This window comes from Rhipicephalus microplus, chromosome X (assembly GCF_043290135.1).
Source record: "Rhipicephalus microplus isolate Deutch F79 chromosome X, USDA_Rmic, whole genome shotgun sequence".
NCBI classification, from domain to species: domain Eukaryota; kingdom Metazoa; phylum Arthropoda; class Arachnida; order Ixodida; family Ixodidae; genus Rhipicephalus; species Rhipicephalus microplus.
Window position 1 is genome coordinate 433,319,901 of NC_134710.1, and position 10,208 is coordinate 433,330,108.

A 10,208-nucleotide genomic window follows, 5' to 3' on the forward strand; every position below is an offset into this window, starting at 1 on the left:
CGGACTGAACTATAAGGTTTTCCTCAAATAAGATGTGGTTGGTGGATTCCCAAAGGCGTCATACAAATGGCGGAATGTACCTAACCATTTTTTGTGTTTACTAATTATTCAAATACAATCGTGCCATAAATGTCGAAATGCATTCGATACTATAGTTTAGCTCAGTGTTGTACGGAACGGTGTTGTAGGAACTGGATATTTTTTTGGAGGAACGCCACCATTCAATTTATAGGATCGGTGGAGCTGTTACGCCTGCAGAGGGAACAGCGTTACTTGCAAAATAGCGGCACATCATGCAGTTCAAAAACGTGCAAAATAGCGGCACATCATGCAGTTCAGAGAGGATCGGCGACCGCGTGAAGGGCAAAAAATGCATGTGACTGATGCACGCTGGTTTTCACTTCAAGGTGACCACCGTGGGCGCAAGGAAGCGTGAAACGCCGAGACCGTGAAAGAGGAAAAGCTATTCTGATTTTACAACAGAGCTGTTACGAATCCGCCATGGTGAAGCACTGGATAAGGCGTTCAGCTGCTGACCCGCGGCTTTAATCCTGGCCGCAGCGGTCGTATTTTGGCTACACGGTAGAGGCCCGTGTACTAACACATGTTGTAGGCCCGTGTGCTCAGATTTGGGTACACGTTAAAGAACCCCAGGTGGTCGAAATTTCCGGAGCCCTCCACTACGGCGTCTCTTATAATCATATAGTGGTTTTGGGACGTTAAACCCCACATACCGATCGATCGTGTACTTACACATACTCTGTGATGCCGAAATTTCTGGAGCCTTCCTACGTCTCTCACAGTCATAACGTGGTTTTGGGACGTACAACCCCAGAAACTATTAACAGTGTTCAAGGCCTGCCGTGTGTCAGATATATTGAAAGCAAGTTATCCTTATCATGAACTAGAACGCGCTGTCCTCGCCCGGGTTCACTTCACTCCCAGAACAAGCGCGCTCGTTTGTGCGATGTGGAATGCAATTACACTGACGGGCAAGATGACTCACACAGAGAGAAAGAAACAAATATACGAAATAAAGAAATCTTAGAGACAGAAAAATTCTTTGTGCAAAAAAAAAAATAAAAGAAGTCGGCAAGTTTCGAACGTGCCTATAGCCACGTTGGAACGTGGGTAAACTAGTTTGTAACCACTCGACTATCGAGTTTTTTTTTTACCTTTTCGGTATTTATTCAACGCACGAAGGCACTTGGAAAGGATTCATTTTTTTGGTATTTATTCAACACACATAGGTAACATGTTCATTCTGTTCGTATAGCGGCACAACGACAAACACAGAGCACTGAATAATTCGCATTGAACTCTATAGAGCGAATACATTAAGTAACAAACCTTATCTAATACAGTAAAACAGCAGCAAACGTAAACAGCTCGCCAACGCAATATACCGTTCCGGCTGACTTATTTTTTTTTTTTTACCTGCTGTTAGTTGAGTGGCCATCCAAATGATCCGGCTGTCGAGGAAAGTAATGAACATACGTTTGTCTCTAGCATGCCTGCATGCAAAAGCGTAGCATGCCTCGTATATAGCAAGAAGGTGGGGAAGGAAAGTTACGTTGAGGAGAAGAGAAACTCGAAAGGAAGAACTAGTATAGATTGAGAGAGAATAAATAGGAAGATATCTAAGCAAACGTTAGACAAAAGGGGCTGAGAATCACTGCGGAGTGAGATAGAAAAGGAAAGATATATGAATATTTAGAAAGAAAAAAAGGAAAAATATTGAGAAGAAATAGAGGAAATGAGAAAGAAAAAAAATAAGAAAAACGATAGGAAGACAGAGAAAAGATTCTACGCAAATACGTTTGCAGACTGCGAATACGAAAGTTTTCTAAGTGCAAATTGGTATACTGCATGTCATTTTCTACTCATAATGAAATATTGAGTGAGTGCTCAATAAACATTTGCGTCTTTTCGACACGGTTTCCTGTGCAAGACATTTTGTTATATTAGTGCATGTGCGGGGATATCTAGTTGAATGTCTGAGCGCAGTATTCTTACATCCCCTTTAAAACAGTTGGATGGATTGATATGGCTGTGCCCCTTAGATCGGCCGGCTGCTAACGCTACTTTGCCGTAATACTTAGTGAACAAACACTAGATTTTTCTTTCTTTCCATTGTAAATATTGAAGTTAAGGACTGGCATTTGCTGTCAAAAAGTTAATTTCCACTCGTGCCTTGATTGTAGCCACCAATCAGATAACCTCTTTCTAGTTATTTCTACGCGCTTAAAGCCTACTTTGCCGCCCCGCCACGGTGTTCTAGTGGCTAAGGTACTCGGCTGCTGACCCGCAGCTGGCGGGATCGTATCCCGGCTGCGGCGGCTGCATTTTCGATGGAGGCGGAAATGCAGTAGGTCCGTGTGCTCAGATTTGGGTGCCCGTTAAAGACCTCAGGTGGTCGAAATTTTCGGAGCCCTCCACTACGGCGTATCAGATAATCATATGGTGGTTTCGAGACGTTAAACGCCACATAGCTATCCATCCATCTTCTGCGGTAGCAGTGAATGATTTCGGGGGATAAGGACGACGCATATTTCTGCAAGCCGTATATAGGGAGCACGGTTCAGCGCCGTTCACCTCCTCGCCGCCGACTTCCGCAAAGAGACAACCATGCTTCCCGGCGCATGCTCCCGAGTGCGCGGCAACCGATTTTCTGCGCACTTTTAACTGTAACTCAATTACGCGCCTGATGATGAATTGTCGCTGATCCCTCCGTAATGAGCTGCCACCTTTAAACACCACACCCATTGCGCAGTTCGCATTATGTGATATCCGGTGCTTTTATACACACTTCGGCCACGTAATGTTACATCTATTAACGTGCCTCTTTGTCTGACATGACGACTGGATAGGCTTTTTCTGAAGGAGTTTCAAGCACTGCGTTTTCAAGGGCTAGCTGTGTTTACAAACGTTTATTCATTCCGACTCGAACCACAATTTTTCTTGGCATCCATTGGAACTTTTTTGTGACGGCGCACTTTTCGCTTGCCTCCACTCAAGGCCACCGACCACAGTTAGGCATTGGAGTTGAAGGGCCCTTAACCCACCGAGTGCAAAGGCGAGACAGCAGTTTCCCTCCCACTTTCACTATCTTTCCCACTAACGCTATCTTGTCCTCGCCACTTGTTTCTTCAGAAAACACGTGGAATGTCACTAATGTTGGAACTAGTCAGCATTTCGTGCTTTTCGAACATACGCTGTTATCACCGCTTGCGCTGCCTCAGACGCAGAAAACGAAGTGAAACCATTTTATCGCGCTCGATAGTGACGCGTGACAAGAAAGCAGGGCATGCGACTGCATAGCAAAACAGACGAGAATTCACAACAAATACTTCTCGTACATCTAACTATCGTGAGCTTATTTTATCTTGATGTCATGTGAACAAATAGCTCCATGGCGTCACAAACTGTGCCGCAAAGACGGAAAATGAAAAGAGGTAATAGGGAGTTTTAGAATACCGTTTGCAAGCGCTGCGCGCGCTGCGGGCGTAGCGGGAGCCATTTGAGTTTTAGAATAGCGTTTGCCCTGCTGCGATCCGCAATGCACGATCGCAGTGACACCGCAGCCTCGAAACCAGCGCTTGCGGGCCACATGCAGGCCGCCATCACCGCGCGCAATTTCGGATTTTTCGCGTGCGGTCCGCGAACGCGAACGCCGACTCGCATTACGACGCAGTAAAACAGTAACACTTTCAGTACTCTACAGGCCACCTTGCGGAAACAAAAAGGATTTCTTTTCCTATATGGATAAACTTCTATCTTACCTCAGCGAAACAGGCAAAATGTTCGCCGTACTAGGTGATACGATCATAGATATGATGGCCGAAAATGCAACAACTAGAGAATATAAGCAGTGGATGTATACTCTTACGCATGCTCGAATATGATAACCCTGCAAACACGAGTGACCGCTTCTAGTGCCACCCTGTTGGATGTTTGTATCACCAATGTACATGCTCCTACTGTGGCTGCTGGTGTCATGTCCGCCGACATAAGTGATAATCTTCCAATTTTCTGTTTTCTGCCCTGCTCCGAGAAATTCAAGCGTAGCACCTTTTCCTATCGTGTCATTGATGAAACGACGATAGCCCTATTTTGCTCACTTATTAGCGAAATAATCTGGGAATCTGAACTGCTTGAAAGTGACCCAAATAAGGCACACAATTCATTTTTTGGCGATAAAATGATTGCTAGTTACGATAAAGCCTTTCCGCAACACAGTGTTACAAAACGATCTAAAAAAATTAGGAAACGATGGGTTAATGCTGCGCTTATCACAAAAATCAAAAGAAAAAATCAAATGTACCACACATTCATTAAAACACGGAATATTAATCAATAATCCAAATTTAAGACTTATCGTAACCAAGTAAATTCAGAGCTAAGAAAAGCGAAGGAAAAATATTACGAAAGGGTTTTCTCGCGTATATATACGAATCCAAAAAAAAATGGCTAAAAATTAAGAAGTTGTCTGGAGCGAATGCTACTTGTAAAAACGTACGAATATCTTCGGTAAATGGTGCTCTTACTGACGGTGAAGCTGCCAGTGCCCTAAATACTCACTTTGTTGAATGCTGTAACAGCAATTCCTTTGAAAATCCCGAGTATGTAAGACTCGGTGTAACGAAACAATCTGTACCAAATTCTTTTGTATTATTTCCTACGACTGCAGGTGAAGTTGAAAAGGTAATCAGTAGTTTTAAATGCAATGCAGCTGCAGGATTTGACGGTATACTGGCATCTCCCATAAAATATGTATCGGATATCATATCTATAGCCCATATTATCAATGGAATGTTCGAATGCAGAATTTTTCCAAGCAAACTTAAAATAGCCCGTGTCTCTCCAATTCACAAAGGGGGTGCAGACAGTTCTGTAAACAATTTCCGACCTATTTCCATACTACCACTCTTCTCAAAACTTTTTGAGGTTGTTATTAGTTCATGACTGGAAGGTTTTTTAAATAAGTATGCTATAATTAGTGCATATCTCTACGGATTTCGGAAAAATAAATCATGTGAGGATGCACTCCTCAAAATAAAACATAAAATACTACAAAACATTGAAAATCGTTTATACACGGTTGGTTTATTCGTTGACCTCCGTAAAGCATTCCACAGTGTGAATCGTAAAATACTGTTATCTAAACTTTATAGCTATGGGATACGTGGTACAACGTTAGATCTCATGCGAAGCTACTTAACGGATCGTTTTCAGTATGTTTCATTAAATCAGGTGACCTCTCCATATCTTAGAGTACAGACTGGCGTACCGCAGGGATCCATACTTGGCCCGGTATTATTTAACATATACATCAATGACCTCCCAAGCATTTCACCTACACCGAACACAGTCATGTATGCGGATGACACCATCTTTTCTTTTCAAATTCATCCCTACAACAAATTGAAAAAAATTATTCATTATTCAGATTTATTATCTGACTGGCTGAAGCTAAACTGACTTCAATTAAATGTCAGCAAAACTTAGTATATAATATTTAAACCAATAAATAAGCCAATGCCTGTCAAGATTACTGTTTTATTTAAAGGAGAGCAGATAGAACAGGTAACAACGCAAAAGTTTTTGGGGGTATGGTTTCAAGAAAACCTCTCTTGGGACAATCATATCAATAAACTCAGCAGTGACCTCAGTAAAGTAGTAGGTTCTATGTATAAAATTAGTAGTCGTATACCACTAACACTAAAGAAGGCATTGTACTACGCCCTCTTTCACTCAAAACTTAGCTATTGTGCATTAATATGGGAAACAAAAACTGCAAAAATTTACAACAAATTAATAAAACTGCAAAAAAGGGCAATGCCAATTTTCGAAAACTATCACGGTAGACCGCGAGATTTACCCACACACAATCTTTTTGAGAAACACTTGTTAATCAGAGCTAATCAAATCTACTATTATAGATTACTTTTGCACATAAAAAAGCGCAGGCTCCATGTTAGTAGCCTGCCCGTTTCTCCCCCTCGATATCAATTACGCCACCAAACGAGAACTCCACCACTTATGCGAACGAACTACGGGCGTCAGGACCTTGAGTATCAAGTACCCCGGCTATTGAACAATCATATAGATTTTCATGCACCCCGCTTTAAAAAAAATACAAAGAACTTTCTGTTACATTCCACGATAACTTATCAATAAAATATATCTGTCTAATTTTCTACCTGTATACCGCATGTGCAGTTTGTGCTACAATTTGAAAGTTCACAATTTAATGCGTATAGGTATATATTCTTAGAGTGTCTGTATGATATGTTTGTTTTCATGAAGAGTTTTCATGTATGATGTCTACCTGTAATGCTTTATTTGCGGTGACAATTATGTACATGCATGTTTTGATTTTTCTGGTTGCTCTATTGTTTGTATACTGGCATCGCATGCAAACATATACACGCATGCCGAATGCGCATGGGAGTAGGAGCCTTTGTCAGGCCATACGGCTTTTAGCTCTTACTCCTCTTTCTGTATCAAAAAGAAATAAAATTAACTTCAAACTTCAAACGCATGCGCAGTGGCAGTGACCGCACCGCAAGGGCTCGCGGTGCGCTATTCTAAAACTCCCTAATAACGCGCTCACTTTTCGCATTTTAGTGGTGTAGGGCCGTGTTGGGCTCGAACTTCGTGCGTTCCCCGAATACCTTATGTTACCCACCCAGCGGCCGGCGACCCCTCGCCAACAAGGAAGCAGGGCCACCGGAATGCGGGACGATGACTGTCTGCTGGCCACAAAGGACGCGACAACTCCCGTGCGGCTGTCGGGCTCAATTATGGCGCCTTACAGGAGACCAAGCCAGGGTGCAGGTGGCCGGTACACGTGGCCGGTACACGTGGAAGGTACACGTACGCGTCCGCCGGACAATCAGAATCAGCGGAGGCGACGGCATTGGCACATGGGCCAATTGTATTGATGGCCTGTCAACCCGGCATCGCGGGAACTTACTCGGAGGCGCTTTTCCACGACCTGGCAACACCCGTCATCGACCATTCCGGGAACCGGTGTGAAAGAAACCCGAGCGACGGCGGAGAACCGATGAGTGGGCAAGAGGCGGTGGGTCTTCGAGGTTGTGGCGAGGAGAGACACATCTGTGCGTTTTGATTGGACTATAAGAGTGGTGCGTTTTGATTGGACTGTAGGAGTGGTTGAATGGGGGGGACAGGGGATAAAACCAGGGGTGCAGGGACAGTGAGGGAGAAGAGAAACGAATAAACGTCTCTATATCCAGATGATGTCGGAGCGGTCATTTCCTCAAGGTGCCAGCAGATAAAAAGTTCTCGTCTTCGGCTTCCTTAGCGGCAGCAGCAAATGTCGCTCAACAAGCGAGAGGCGAGTGGAAAGAACCAAACGGAACGTAACTGGCCGTATAAAAACGCCGAAATTAAAGAGGCTGAGACGATTTTGAGTTTGACAAAAAAGTACGTTCTATACACTACTGGAGGCGTGAGAAGCGAGGAGAGTGCCATGCCAAAGTGATCACTGACCTTCCTGTAGAATACTGCCACGGTTACCTCGAAAACTGTGATCCACGCAATCATAATGCTCTTTAGGATTATCACTTCCTCAAAAGGAAGCAAATTAGGTTTTAAAAAAAGAAAAACGTCAAGGGATCGATTACAGACCAACCCCGCCACTCGGAGAGCAAGAGCCTAGAGTTACGTGGAAATCATTTGGCAGCGTCTCTGGCCAAGCTTTAGGATGTCAACGTTGAATGGTACAGAGCTTATTCAGCTTATTCGTATGAAATGCGATAAACAAGGTATCCCTCTGATATGATATGACTTATCCCGTTATATACATATATAGAAGCCATGAACCATATGCGAAGGCCCTTGAAAAAGAGGGCGAGAGCGTGTGCATATCGTGCAAGGCCGTGGAACCTTTGTCTTAGCAATACTCTGTATCTATAGCTATTTTGATTCAAGGCTTTTGACGTTCCGACATTTCAATGTTCTTGATTTTTGTTTATTTTTTAACATTTTAAAATTTTAATTCTTTGTCAAATCTACTTTTTGAATTTTCGGTGCTTTAAACTTTGATTTTTGGCGGTTTGAAGGCCACCTCCCTCTAAAGGAGTCATGCGTCCATGACACCTAAATTTCTACCATAATATATGTCTTGTGTTCCCTGTTCGTACGTGAATAGGCTGGTAAAGTTTTAGAGCATTTTGTAGAGAATAGTTATTTAATTGAATATGTTTTGTTTCTAAACAAGCCAGCTGCCCGAGAGTAGAGAAACACTGAGAAACTCGCGAGCCGTGATGAAATTCGTGTGACAAGTGACTAGCCATACAAGCAGCTGCATACCAGTGTTCTGGGGTCAGTTGCGCGTGAAATCAGATATTTGAGCTTCCGTGGGCCTGGCACTGAAATAAAACTATTTCAAATGGCTATATATAATATACCCTCTACTTATGTGGCGACACGTTACACAGCACCCTACAACGCATGACGAATGCGCATACTGTGTCAATCGAATTATGGGCCTTCACATACTGATATAGTGATTTACGCCATCACATCGACATAAATCCAGCTTGAGTGCAAGTAGCCACACCAGGTTTCATCTTCAGAAGCGTCGAAAGAGCGCGATACCTGCGGTGCACCCTGATGTTAAAGCGATTTTTAAATTGAATTCAAATAGTATAGATGTACCGGTGAATCAAACGCTTGGGGTCTGAATGTCCAACGAGACGAGATGTCCATCGAGACGGAATATCCAATAGCGGACATTCCGTTTCGATGGGCATTCTGTCTCGTTGGACATTCTGTCTCGGTTAGACATTCCGTCTCGATGGGCATTTAGTCTCGGTTGGATATTCAGGCCCGTTGGACATTCAGGCTCGTTGGACATAGTCTCGCACGTCATGTGACCCATTAGACATTCCATCTCGTGGGACACTTCGTCTCGTTTAGAAAACGAGACTCCCCCGTACCAGGAACGAAAATTTCATTTGTGTTTATTTAATTGTGCATCGCTTTATAGGGACGGGCTGTCAGTGTATTGTAGTCCACTACACGTGGCAGCACGTGTTGCTCTCGCAGAAGTAAGATTCGCGTTGTCTACGCTACTAGCAAGGAATACGGTCGAGTATGTGTGACCACAGCACTTGTGAATGCAAACGTTGCAGCCACAGGTGCTGGTGCTCGAACGCAGCGCAGTCAGTGACGTGAATGTAAAAATAGAGGCCGAAACGGGGTTGGTCTAGACGAGTTTACGTTCGCGTATACTCAACGCCAGTAGTGTTAAATTGTTTATTCAATGTACTTTACATGCCCATTAAAAGGCATTGGGTAAGGGGAGCATAAGTAAATGCACTGCAAAAATACAGACAAAAACAAAAAAGAACAAAGAAACAAACAAAGAAAAGAAATAATAAACAGCAAGGTCCAACAATGTTATATAATAGTAAAATGCAATGACTGCAGGTTATCACAAAACGTTTCACGATTAGAGATGGAAACAATGCAATCTGGAAGGCCGTTCCAATGTGCTATATGTGTCTCGAGGTAATGGTGATGAGGTCAATCTTCATGTTTGACAATGAACGCGCATGAAACAACGAGCATTGTGAATGCGTCGAAATGTGCGCAGAGGAAGATGAAGTGGCAAACAGCGTGATTTATTACTTCTTATGTATCTATGAAATAAACATAAAATGGAATTGACGCGGCGTTGATCCAGTGACATATATGCAAAGTCTTGTTTCATTAGGGTGACGCTTGAACAATAGTCGTAGTTACCAGCTATGAATCTCGCTGTCCTATTTTGGACGGCTCACAACATACGCACAAGGTAATCTTGTTGTGGTGACATGTCGATGATGCATACTGCATTTGTGGGCGAACATGAGTTAGATATGATGATTCGCGTGCGTTAGAAGGAGCTTACCGCAAGTTTCTACGAAGATAGCCGAGAGATTGGGAGGCTTTTGAAGAGACAGCTGCTATATATGTGTGTAGTCCAAGATAAATCCCATGATAAAGGAACGCTGAGATATTTGTAAGATGGTGTGACTGAAACAACAGTACGAGATTAACTTACATTTGGAGGCGTAAAGGGACATTTGTCAATCTTGGCACCACCTGAAGGTTAGAATAAGGTTCTTTAAAAAGCAGAATGATAGTCAATAGAGTGAATATTGCGGTAAATGACGCAATCATCCATGAACAAC

General features: G+C 43.1%; 1 protein-coding gene across 1 annotated transcript in view; it reads right to left on the reverse strand.

The window, feature by feature from the left end:
- Positions 1–9,964, reverse strand: part of LOC119160904 (defensin-like) — a 78,566-nt gene extending 68,602 nt beyond the window's left edge. Inside the window, exon 1 of the transcript XR_012888105.1 lies at positions 9,926–9,964. The gene's annotated coding sequence lies outside the window, so the exon portion shown is untranslated. The remainder of the gene's footprint in view (positions 1–9,925) is intronic.
- Between the last annotated feature and the right edge of the window lie 244 nt (positions 9,965–10,208).